Source organism: Brachycentrus maculatus, unplaced genomic scaffold (assembly GCF_059751285.1).
Source record: "Brachycentrus maculatus isolate JH-2025_06_01 unplaced genomic scaffold, ASM5975128v1 h1tg000010l, whole genome shotgun sequence".
NCBI lineage: Eukaryota > Metazoa > Arthropoda > Insecta > Trichoptera > Brachycentridae > Brachycentrus > Brachycentrus maculatus.
In genome coordinates, this window is record NW_028280764.1 from 1,992,147 (window position 1) to 2,006,406 (window position 14,260).

A 14,260-nucleotide genomic window follows, 5' to 3' on the forward strand; every position below is an offset into this window, starting at 1 on the left:
TTATTTTTTCGACATAGTTCATTTCCAACCAATAATTTTAAAACCATAAGTTGAAAACAATATTTGAAACCCAATGTCACGTGTTTCGAATTCCCATTTGGCGGCAATCAAGCAAATATTACAAACATGCTTATTCTAAATTTAAAATTTCATGACGTAAACTGTTAACAAAGACCCCGGAGTATTTAATGTTTTTTCGTCAACGCCGCGGCGCATAAATTGGCTCTCGGTTTGAAATTTATGGGATAAACGTCTGGGCTAATTAGAACACTACTCTGGTCATGCATACACACAGACTACCAACACACACGCAGACTGGCAGTCTGTGGTCACCACACACTAACACACAGCGTAAGGTGTAAGGAAATGGAGCTTACGATTGGAAAATAAGAGCTGGGATTAGTAGGAAAATGCACTTCATAAAATATCGATATTGGATTTTAAAGACGGCTTTTGTATGCATTGATTGAAATTATAATCGAAACTCTTTATGTATCTCCTTACAAAGCTTTGTACTATGAGTAATTTAATAACTTAGAATGTAGAAGATAAAGGTACAACCAATTTCTAAATTATTTTATTTCAATCGTGTATTTTTTCCGATTATTATTATATGATAACACCCAGTTATATTATTTGCTATGTAAAAAATAGAATAGTTACATATATTTCATTAAAACCAGAATACTTGTTTTGGATTCAATAAATATATGGAAGAAACATTGCGATTTCAATTTTAACGAACTAGATATTTTGTATTTGTTTCTATAAAACCCATTTCTAGATAAACTTTTAAAGCGGTGGTTTTAAGACGTTCGTACTGTTTCTACATAAAATAGAGTGTTTCGTTTTTTTTTAAATAAACATACATATAGTCATCAAATAAATCAATAAAAAATACCTATAGCCGGGCAATAAACAACCCTTGACTTGAAAAATGGAAAGTTAAATTAACTATACCTATTATTGTTCACAATACTAGAAGTATGTGAATGAGACGAAGCAAATTCCATTTTCTAACACTTTATAGCTGCAATATTCAACATAATTTTACGACTGCGTTAAAATTTCCTATAGCGAAGCTATAATACTCTAAACATTTTTTATTATAATTTTGAAAGCTGTCGGATTTCAAACCCAATCTAATTGTACATTTAGAGTCTAATGGCAGGAGTAATATACAAATCAAGAAAAAATATATAAATTTAATCGTTCACGTACAAATCTTTTTCGTGGAAGCAGCGATCAATATAGATAGTATTGATGATAAATGGATTGAGTGGATCGATTTGCGACGTAGGGTTCAACAGATTGACCGTTACAAATGAAAATGAAGTTAGTTTTTTTTTCCATAGACACTGAAATGAATGTCAATCCCTCTCAGTGATGCCGCAGCGTCCAATATTCTCATGGTAAATAAGTGATTTTTCCACACGAACTTCGACGCTATTTTCTTTTTATACCCGAAAACTTTAAAACTTTTTCATCTCTCTTGGTCGTGACTCTGGCTGCGAGAGGCAAAAAGTCGGTCATTCGGAGAAGCGGCCGGTGTACTGGATGGATAATTAACTCATACACTAAGTTGACAGGTATGGACAAATTTGCTTTTTACTTGCCAACGGCTACCGCGCGGAATTACACGCCCCGAAGGTTGTACTGTGAGAATCTGTCTTCCAGCGTTAGGGCTGTCACTCGACAGACGTGACTAGAGGAATCGGAAGAAATTCAACAACACATTTTCATTCATGGGAAATAATTACTTATTTCGAAATGTACAAGTTTATGGTACAAATTACTTTAAACATGTTAAGTAACAATTGTTTTTTTCTTCTTCTTCTTCAAAACCTTATCCGCACCCAATGGTGCATAGGGCACTGCAACGTATTGACGCAGTATTATCTTGATCGTTCCTAACACGAAGGCAGGGCGATCGCTCCTGCGCTTCAGGGACCAGTCCAGGATAATGTAAAATAAATATTATAGTGTAAAATCACTGATATTATTTATCACCCCCCCCCTTCCTCCTGTGAATCGAACACGAGACCTCCAACAAGGAAGCTAAACACGCTTACCATTACATCACGGAGGCGTTATTTACCTAGCGTTTAATTTCTGATAAATATTCAGTTATTAAGCAATTTTTATAAGCGTGTGTATGAATGTAGTACCATATAAAATAGGTATACATGTATTAAAATTGACAAAACTACGTGATTATTCACGGCGTGAGATACTCTGCACCGATTTAATTTAATGCCTTGTAAACTGAATAATGAAGTAAAGACCTCGAGATATCTCCATCAATCGTTTGAATAAAACGAAACAAAACATTGACAGCCCTGAACAAATTACCCAGCATACCGTCGAGCTTACGCTACAAAAGCTCGAGACATAATGTAAGTAAATCCATCCAAAATTAAGTCTCCTTGTCGATTTGTAATAGTTTATTTTTTTACAAACACGATTGGTACTAGATTCGACCACAAATATCATTGTTATTTATGTAAAATTTTGACTTACAAAAAGCAACCACAAAAAGGTTTTTAAAAACAAATATTATTGAATAGTAAAGTATGTATTCGATATGAAGATTTTTAAATAATATTTTTTCGATTTTTAATGTAAGTTTCACTTGGTAAATACCACTATTTTTAAAAACTATTGTGACACGTGTTGTTAAATCACAAAGTATGTGCTTCAAATATATATATAATAGATAAAAATATTTACTTATTTATTTTTTTACAAAAATGTTAATAAAATTAGTATATGACCACTCACCGAGATTTTTACGTCTACCGGTTTCGAGACGTACCCGTCTCTTCGTCAGGAAAATCACTAACACAGCATGCAAACAATACTACCCTTCACCACCATAGCATTCCGCATCATTTTCGAACACCGTTAACGTTTGAAAATTATGCGGAATGCACCAAAACATGTGTGATAATAGATTTTATGGTATTTAGCAAGTAATACTTAAATTAAAAATGAACCGATTTTACCACAAAGTGAGTGCCAAATATATTTTCCATCTCTTCCATTTTGTGTGAATATAGAAAGTAACGTAATAAAACAAGTTAAGCAGATTAACAAAACGTTTTTTAATTTATAATACATTTATTTAGTATGCAGTATCAAATAAAATTCATGGCAAATAAAAGCAAGTAGCGTTATGTGACCGTCGAATAAATTTATGTGGACTATAAAAGGATTAAGAAAACCGGTACATGCGGGATATTGAGAGGAATCCGTGTTTATTGTATAACAAGTACACTATAATATTATCAATGTATAATATATGGAAAAGGCTGATCACGTAATACTGCATCTCTCGTGATAAATTGGTCGGAAACTGAATAAATTCACAGCGTGGTATGGTAAAGTGAAAATGTATTATAATTCATTAATGCATATTTATTCGCTTTCTTATAAGAAACGATGCGTTGAGATTTATTGCCCTGACCTGTTCGCTGGACTGTAACATGCAGGCAACTTTAATATTAAGTGATTCTGGAATTATTCGAGCGATGCGGTCATGAACCATAATGGATGTTGCAGATCGGGAATATTTTAATAAAGATTGCATTGCTTTCTTACTTGCATTCAATCTCTTTATTTTAAGGCCAATTATACGATAAATCGCAACTCAATTTTCGTTAAGGCCAGGTAACATTTGAAGTACCAAGTAAGTAAGTAAAATACCGTTTTTGTGTTGAAAACATAAGTTTTTCTTCGAAATAAATATGCGGTTTAAAAAGAAAAGAGTTATTGAAAGGTGACGAGTTTAAAAACAAATGATAAAAATATTATAATTAAAATGTAACTTTGTTTTAAATCACTATATATTTATAATCACTATATACTTATAGTGATTTTAAAACAAAGTTACATTTTAATTATAAAATGGAAAATCACAATGTAAGTGCTTCAAATATACATAAAAGATGAAAATATTTTTCGATGTATATACAAAAAAAGGCCAAATTCCACTACATTTTTTTAATTGCGTAGCCTTAATTGGCAACATCTGAACGAAGCATTTTTTTTTTTATTTCACAATGACTTATAAAAAAAAACTTTCGGAGTTATTAAAACCATGAATAATTAATATCGAGAAACATTTAATGGACACCAGATATAAATAAGGAAAAATAAAGGCTTTCTGGAGACATTAACTTAAATGTTTCTGTTGATTTAATGAAATATCGGGAAGAAAAACACAAAACGTTGATATTATTTAAGTTGTATAAACCAATAGCCATCAGTGGAAATTTATAGCCGGAAATCGTATTTTTTGCGGTGGTTATTGAAACGCCGCGTGTGCATGTAATAAACCGCCCTCATCGCGGACAATGGGTCAAATAAAATCAGGCTATATCTCCGATATGATAATAAGTTGGCTTGTCGCCAATTCCCGAGGTCACTCGGGAGATGCAACTGCCAGCCACACCCAGGACACAGAACATGGACGTGGAGTATGGGCTACGAGCGCAGGACAATGGACATAGGCACAGTACCTACAGGATAAGGCACTTTTAAAGGGCCGTACATTTCGTAATTAATTGCACCGAACCAGCGAGTTTGTTTGGCCCGAACCAATATCTATACGATTTTGAACACGTCACGTGAAAACATGGCTTTGTTCCACCATTTTGTTTGATCTAAAGTGATCGTTTTAAATTAGCATTAAAAAAATAATCAAACAAAAAACACAGTGCCTTCAATTTATTTTTTATATGTTCAAAATGTAAATTGAGTAACCTTATGTTTTGATTTACTTAAACATGAGTTTATCATAGAATTTATAGTTGTATAGCGTAAAAATATATTAATCAATATATGTATTTTCTACATACAATATCAACAAAAATGTATAAAATAAAATTATTATTTGTTATCCGGCATTAACTTGAAGTGCAATGACATGTTGATTATTAAAAAGTAAACACTTGTGTTAGACTAATTGAGTTTTATTTCAGACGACTAGTTTCGAAACTACAGCTGCTTTCTTCGATAGACGATCACAAAAACGCAAAGTTTTTGTCCATGAAAACAACTGTAGTTTTCGAAACTAGTCGTGTGAAATAAAACTAAATTAGTGGTCTAATACAAGTGTTTAGTTTTTAATGATTAATTAATTTTAACGCTAAATCTTTATGCAGGACATGCATATTTAAACACCGTTAAACTGTTTCTCGTAACAATAAAAGTAATAACAGCATTTTTAATATGACTTCCCGCAATGACAATGCCCATAATATAAATGTTGCGGTCATCGGTTAAGCATGAGCGAGTTAATGACACACACACAGGTCACAAATCGCTCACCCCTTTCAAGAACGTCATAAATCAAAAAACTTTTTCAGGAGAACGTTTTTAAAGTTTAAAAATATAATACAATGTATTAAAAATAAAATCAAGTCACTTATTGAACTTTTTACTGTGCAACAGATCTTTTTAGGTAAAACCTGAAGGTTTTTTCTCCATTTGAAATTTTTTTAGTATATTTAATAAAATAATTAAACAATACCTTTTCTTCAAAATGCAAAAACAACACTTTCTGCCCTGTAGCGGGTAAATATTAATTAAAAAATATGCCGCTTTTGCTTGAACAAAGTACATTTTTTGGGCATTCCGAAAACATGCACAACTGAATATTTTCGATTTTTGATTTATGACGTTCTTGAAAGGAGTGAGCGAAATGGCTCGCGAGTCTCGCAACTCGCGTAACACCGAGGGTGCACTCAGGATATGCTCTTACGAGAACCTGGACAAATAAAATAGTTTGTTAAGTGTGTAATAAAATATTTAATACCCCCGCAAGTGGGCAGTACACGCGGGCGTTATATTCAGTTTGGATTGCCTGTTATTTTTAAGGCCTAACATGTTCCCGGCACATAAAATTTTCATAATAAAACATCAAGTAGGTGTAATGATCGCGCCACTAACGATAACATTTTATTTTGATACTGTTACACGACGAGCGAAATTCTCTTTCCTTGTAGTGCCCCCGAAGAGAGTGGATTCTTTCCAATGCGGAGCTTCTCGATGCAAGTTTATCGGCGTATTATATCACTTGGATGTGACGCGTAAAGATAGGAATACGATTTCAAACATGTTACAACACCTCATCTTTAAAGTAATCTGAAATAACGTTGAGATTTTGCTACATTAATGAACAAAATAAGAATAAAAGCATAAAATAACAAAAAATAGATACGCGAAATAAGTATACAGTGGACTAACGACTGCCCTTATATAAACCTTTAAAATATGAAATTAGTCAGGTTAGAAGCCGAAATAATCGGCGGGTATGTATGAGGAGAGGCATGGACGTGGAGGAGGCGAAGAATGTGTGCAAAGACAGAGTGGTGTGGCGTTCTCTGCCTACCCCTGCGGAGAAGAGGCGTGATGGTTAGTTAGTTAGTAAATATACGATTTTTTTCATTCATTCATTGCATTCAAACCCTCATCCGCACCCCAATGATGCATTGGGCACTGCATTATATAAACGCAGTGTGAATTTGATCGTACGACACACGAAGGAAAGGTGATTAGCCCTCCGCTTCAGGTATCAGTCCAGGGTAGTATTGAATAAATATTTGAGTGAAAAAATCACTCATATTTATTTGACCCCCCCTGGGAATCGAACCCGAGACCTCCAGAACGGTAGCTGAGCTTGCTGACCCTTGCACTACGGAGGTGGACAAGGTTATTACGGACTAATTTCATTTTGGCATCGTCTAGTGTTTAGGACTCTACGCTGTGTTATAAATTAATTGTTATTATTGTTTTATTATTTTTATGATTGTAAATAAAAATAAGACTTGACACTGAGAGAAACAAAAGTTTTTTTGTTGTTTTTATTTGTAAAAGGGAGCGTGTGAAATATTTAATGGCGCAGTTGAATACCTGTTGTACAGTCGCTATTTAACCTCTTCCTAGGATAAATCAAGAATTCGTCCTAGCCCGTCACTACCGAGAATTAGTGGCGTTGTTATTGCACCATAATGGGCACTTATAGTGGCCTCCTTGTCATCGGTGCATTCTTCCCGATCGTAGTCCCCCGCTCTCTCCCGCAGTGGCTTTTCAAGCCGGGAAACGTTTTATTAGTTTTGCAAAGGGCGCTTGTGCACTACACGGAATTTTACCGTCCGGCCGACAAAACGGATGATTGGCTTGGGCTTTTGGCCGTCTTTCTTCGGATCGGTGCGCTTGATCGGTGCGTGATCACGGTGCGCGTAAATTCTATCACACTAAACTGTCGTAGTCGCTTAGTTATTAAACAAAAACCAGACTGCCGGACGGTATAATTCCGTGTAGTGCACAAGCGCTCAAAGGGTCTCCCGGACGGTAAAATTCCGTGTAGTGCACAAGCGCTCCAAGGGTCTCCTGGACGGTAAAATTCCGTGTAGTGCACAAGCGCTTAAAGGGTCTCCCTCTCCTTTTAACGGGATTGATTGTCGGGTTCGGCGATACAGCAGTCCTCCGTCGCGTCTTATGACTCGTTCGGCATTATTATTATTGCTTTTTTTGTTTCGCGTAAATATTTCGCTAATTATTTATGACCCCCGTCGGCGGGCTGTGGAGCGTAAACGGAGGAAACGATAATTGTGATTTATCGTTGCCTTTTTTCATTAAAACGGGAATAAAAAAGTATTGTTTCCATTGAGAATGGAGATGGCGGGAGCGGTTGTATTATTTCTCCACTGTATCAAATGGGCATAAGGAAAGCCCGGATTTATCTGTTACTGCTTTTTGTTTGAACTGGGATTAATAAATTAACAGTTTCAAACAAAATTATTTATCTGTATTCTTCCGGGGCTTTATTTTCCAATTTTTTCAGGAAACCGGACCGCAAAATTATACGCATATTCCCGTTGGATACATAAATACCTAATTTGCCGTTGGATATAACCTACTAACTTTAACAAATTCCGACATTAATAACTGCTGATTCAAAAGCTCAAGTTAGTACTACCAAAAATAAAACAAACCAAAAAACATACTAGCATAAGGAGGCACAATCAAATCAATTATTCAGTATTATAAGAAATACAAATTGGAATAAATATACCGTAAAAATATATGATCCTTCAATATTTCTGGGTAGGCTGTTGGTGGTTTTAATGGGCAGGTCCTAGCTCTTTACAAACTATTGGATTAAGTTATGTGTCTCACTTAAGACACATTACTGAAGAGTTTCGACAATCTGGAATAAGACTACCGATGAATCTCTCCAACGGTAAAAGAGAAAAGTGTCGTATTCAATTAATGCGATGTTGTACATAGCGACTGGACTAAAATGATTTTGCTAGATTTCAATTGATTAGAATGTTTGTTTTGTTTAAAAAAATAGTAATATTTGTATCAGATTCGATTAATTATCACAATATATTGCTAATGGATGAAATTACACCATCATAAAACAATGGTACGATTGGCTATTGTTCGAGGGCTCACTGTAGCCGACTTACAGGTTACAGGGAGCGTGTATCGCAGACAAAACAATTGTTCGGAACATTAATTACTCCGCAATCTCACGAGTGTTTAGCTTCCATACTAGAATTATTAGTTGAGAGCGAAATTTATGTGCTGGTCGGTAAGGGCTAGCGCAGGGGGTGCGCGAGCGGTACGGGGAGGAGGCGGGCGGCGGACAAAGTCAGATACATCGGCTGGGTTAATTATCTCTTAGAGCTGAACATCAAAGCGCTGCTGCGGGGCTAACAATGGCCCCGGGCCGGCCTGATGATGGGCCGGAGTGAGGATTGCTTGGCGCGGGATGCAAGACGCTTTGTACCGGCAGCGGTAATATCTGCCGGAACAATCGGCGCTATTTCCGATTGCGAAAAATTCGGCCCGAAGCATTATCGCCGCTCGCGAGCATATCGGAAACGCGAAATGAATATTCAGATGCACGAACCTATTAAGGACTGCAAAGTAAATATTTTACTCTTTTAAAAGCTGCAAAATGAGCGGTTATAACGGACGGTTAAAGAATTCTGTAAAATTAGACAAATGTTTTTTTTTGTTTTTACGTAACCTGTAAATTCGAGGGGAAATAAAGTTCCCATTTATTGAATAAGTACAAAATTAATATTCAATATTTAGACTGTGCTAACAAATCTTTGTGACGAAAAAGTGTGTCACGGAATACTAAAGGGCGCAGTAAAAAATAAATTAAAATTAAAATACACGATATTAATACCTTGATTGTTTCGGGAAAGCCTTAAAAATTGGGGTGTTAACAAGATCTGTTGTGTAATTGTGATGAAAAGGTTTGCAGAGACCGCCCAGGGGCGCGAGGCTGTGTGATGTAGCGGCTCCTCTGGTCGTGACGTCGTGTCCAGGAAGGCTTTGTAAATAAATGTTACCTAAACCAATTTGTTGGGGGTCGGATCGCCTGCACAGGTCAAAGGAAATGCGGCCGCCGGAAAATTTGGTCCTTTTTACTGCGAAAATTTGCAGGGTCGGCTATCAAGGATTAATTGAATGTTCGGAAAGTGTTTACTTTGTGTTTAAGCCAGAAAAACAATGTTCTATGGGCTATATCAAGGTACAAAGACACCAAAATTAACGAGTAACTCACTCGGGTAAAAACAATTGCTCATCGATATTTTGTGTAATAGAAGCCGAAGGTATTCCTTACAAAGAACATATTTATTTAAAGCATATTATTTATAATAAAAACTTAAAGTTATTTTTACCAACAACCTGTCATGTTTTTTTGACATCTCAAAAAAGATGAAGAAGAATATGGAAGTCTGGACATTTATCAATAACTCCTGATTGGAGATAACCCAGATTTGTGAACAAGTATTTGGACACACTCAAAATGTTGTAAACTTGTAATATCATTATCAATATAATAAATCAAATGACTTCAAAAACTGTTATGGATTATTTGGCGGTAAAAGCACTTTCGGGTGATTTTTATAAAATTCATAGTTTGTCGATGTATATTTTTTTATATACAAATCGAAAGGGATCATATCATAGAAATAACATAAAGATTTATGTAATGGCGTTTAATTTGTAGAACTCCATTTTAATTTATGTTTTCATTTTTAAATCAAACACAGATTTTTTGAGTCTACTAAGTTGTATTTCACTAACAAAAACACATACAAATTTATATTGTGACAATTGTTTCGCCTAGTTCGCCATAACTAGGCGAAACAATTGTCATTTTTTATGTGTTTTAGTTAATAAAATACAAATTAGTGGGCTCAAAAAATTTGTTTGATTTCAAAATTAATACATAAAATAAAGATTTATGTTTAAGTTTTTTTTATATGAAAAATATCAATTTTTTTAGGCTTTGAAAAATATATGTACTTATATACAAATAGCACAATGCGTAGGGATGAATATTAAAGAAACGACAAAAATGTAAAAATAACACTTAAAACAAATGATCAACACAATAGGGCACAATTGTCTATTTCCGCGGACAAGAAAATCAAGAAGACGCGACAGGTTTGAAGTGCCGAGTGAATTGCAACAGTCGACTGGGATAAAACAATTACCGCGAATATTGTGACACGACGCAGAAAGCGTTTACTCTTTAACTCTCGACATTAACGGTAATGATACAATCGCGACCCACTCTTGCGAGTTTATTAGACTTGTTAAGATTGTCTTTTGTAGCCGGGGCGTTAGTGACGACAATTAGGAACATGCTGCGCAAGCCATCTTCACCTTTATGAAGGCAGTTAACGAGTGCTATACACAATATTGTCCACTGGACCGAGTCTTATGAAAACATCAGCTACTGTTATCTAGCTCGCTGAAGACCTGTTGATGATATCGGATAAAACCAAGGAGAGTATTTTTTTAATACCGAGCTCAGAATTTTCACATGAATATCCGTATAGCGTTGTGTAATGTTATATTCTTCCAAAAAAATACATAAAAAATATTAAACTTTTATTATTCAATACTTCGGATCAAATTCACTGCTATATTTTCACTACTCTACACACCAAAGCATTTATTTTATTATTCTGTCCATTCATACAATACTCCATTTGAGACATGGTTTACTTGACTTTATCACCCTATATTGGTATCTAACACGCACGTCTGATTGTTTTGCCATCATGTAGTTAACGATCAAGGAAATAATCTGTTGAAGCGATGCAGTGCCCTATGCACCATTGGATGCAGATGAGAAAATTATATAAAGCCAAGGAATTGAGTTTTGTTAAATGAAGTAGTGAAAATACATTTATTTCGCCATGAGTGGGAAACGAGCCCGAACGAACCAGTTCTACATATTTTTTATTTACTCGTGGTGTAATTATTAACAAGTAAAGAAGAAATTGGCAGTTTCATTTTATAAGCTGAGGAAAAGTAAGATTTTTCTCTTAACCGCAATAATCCAATACAATGGAAACGGAAAACATAAAATGCATTCCGAATGGTTCAGTAAAATTTCGGAGTTTCCAAAAACCTGGGGCACAACGCCACTTGTATCTGATACCAACATATATGAGACAAAACGTATTATTTCAGGTAAATTTATCAGCGTTTTTATGATTTCAGCAATAAAAATATTTGTAATGTACAAACGCTAAAAGTTGTGACCGCAATAAAAGAAAACTGTATAAAATATCTCCGTGTAGTTTTGCGTACCGAAACAAACACATAAAACAATTTTTATTTTTACTTCCAGAGACAAAAATATGAAACTTCTTCGTAGGAATGAATATTTCCAGCAAAGTGACGGCCCGATAAAAATCCTTGTATTTTGCATTCAAATTTAGATGAAATAACCGCTTTATACGTCTAAATAATTGATCAATTCTGCAACCTAACCTAACCTAACCAGTTGGTATTTAGGGCACTGCATCAAATCTACTCTGCGTCAAACTGTTCATTTATTACATGAAGACAAGATTGTCAAACATGCGCTCGATATTATTGCATTTTGGAATGCAATAACCGGCCCCGTAAACTAATCGTGGAACTCATCACTTCATGAATTCATTGGATAACTAAAAAAACTACTATATTTTGGTTAGTTTTTTTTAACTCTTCCTTAAACGCATCAATGAAGCCATATAATATTTTATTTATTGTTTCGGCATTAACTTTGTGGTAAGACATGTTACAATGATTAAAGAAAACACTTCGTTTTTTACCAAGTTTAACTTCTGAAACATGAAGTCTATAATAAAACTCAAGTGGTAAAAAACGAAGTGTTTTCTTTAATCATTAAGCCATATAATATTCGATATTAATGGTTCTTTCTTTCCAATCGACGAATAAATGAGCATCCCAAAACCTTACCGGCTGGCATTTGCGTTTTTGGTCGCTTTTGGACGGCTTTCACCGGTCACTGACTACCGATTTGACTCTGCAGTAGCAAAACCGTGTATTACCCATTTCATTACCACAAACCGCATGAAAAATCCTTTTCATCGAGATGAAACGCTCCAAACATCGCTTTGAAGCGTCGACGCATTGATATTTTTTATTGTCTGTGAGCAAACGCGGTACCCACTACGAACAGAGCTTTCTTGTGTACAAATGTTAGCGCTAAATGGCAAACTCTCTGCCTTCTGATATCTCAAGCTATATTTACGATCTTCCATAACTTTTTTGTGGACCTTTATATCATCCTTCGAACTTATTGAGTGATGGATTATTACTAATCATGATATGGTTAATACTACAATTTCTTAAGCATAATTATAACTCAAGTATGTAAAATCGAAGTATAACATGTATACAGAAGCCACTGAGATAAAGACGATTAGTAAAAAATGAAAAGTAGCGTATTGAAGTAAATAACACGAGAAATATTTACTTTAAATGTGTATTTAGAGTACAACAGATAAGATTATGAGTTCTAGTTCTTAAGATAGTAAATTTAGGCCAGTAGCGATTACGTACATACAAAGATTAATGCAATAAAAAACACCAATTTCATTAAGCGTTGCTATACTCGTATCTTCATATCATTCGGCAATTGGATAATTTGAAACGTTTTATTATAGTTATAATTAGATGATTTTTTTACTTACAACATTTTGAGTGTGTCCAAATACTTGTTCACAAATCTTGATTTGTGAACAAGTATTTAGACACACACAAAATGTTGTAAGTAAATTAACTGGTCAAATTATAAGCTATAATAAATAAAAAATGAAAAGGATATTTTGTAGCGTTTCTCGAGTAGGGTAGACTGGGTACGGTTGAAACAATTTTGCTTATATTGTCCATAGTATTGTTCTTTACAAGTCCAGCGATGATGAAGATGCATTAAATACAAGAGCGTGTTTCTGTCTACTAATGGGAAGTATAATTTCAGTACCCGGTGTTTTATTTTTAGTGGCAGATCAAATTTTAAAAATATATCCAATTTGTTTCAACCGTCCCCATACCAGGGGCAGTTGAAACAGTGATTGGGGTCAGTTGAAACACACGCAAATAAATCAATATTTATATTGTAAGACGTTTTATTCATTATTTATTTTTGTGTTATAAATAATTATGGCACCGCATGACAATATTAATCAGTCTACAGATATGTAATGAAAAAAAAACAACTAAAAACAATGGCATTTAAAAAAAAACAAATCGAATGAAAATAATCTGTGAATAAACTAAAAGGAAACACTTCTGTCATTTTGATTAGTCATAAATCAAGCGGAAATCTAGCTTTGGGATCATTCCGAGTCGCAATTGTGGCAAACATAGCTAAGACCACCTTTTGTGCAGTCTTCTTGAGCCCACAGTTTACAAGTGGTGCACTGTATCCACTTTTCACCGGATCTGCTCTCTGAATACAGTGACAGACAAACAAGACAATAGCACTCGTCCTCTTTTGATGATGATTCCTGTTGCGTATTATGATTTTTTTTCCTTTAACGATCCTTCTACTTTTTCCTCCATCCAATCTTTTCTTCACTTACTTAGTTTTCATACGTTTCAACCTTATTTCTTGCTCCTTTCTTATCTCTTCTTTCTCTGTTTTTTTTAGTAGCAAGTATTTTGCAAGCTCCTGCTCCTGCTCTTTATTAAAAACTTCGTTTTGGGGTTCATATCCCATTTTCTTCTTCACCAGATGCATCTCGCTTTAGTATATATCTAATGAGCGAACAGTGGTTTAACCCATGCTTTTCTGACGCTTTTCGCAGTGAATCTCCTGCTTCAACCTCCTCATCAGCGTATGTATACCTCGACAAGTCGACCTCTCCTCTCGAAGTCTTTCTTACGCGTACTCTCGGCATCTAGAAAACAGGAAAAC

General features: G+C 34.8%; 1 protein-coding gene across 1 annotated transcript in view; it reads right to left on the reverse strand.

Moving 5' to 3' along the window:
* The window catches only part of LOC148313560 (LIM domain transcription factor LMO4), a 289,511-nt gene that overhangs the window by 126,283 nt on the left and 148,968 nt on the right, over positions 1 to 14,260 (reverse strand). The gene's annotated exons all lie outside the window — the stretch shown is intronic.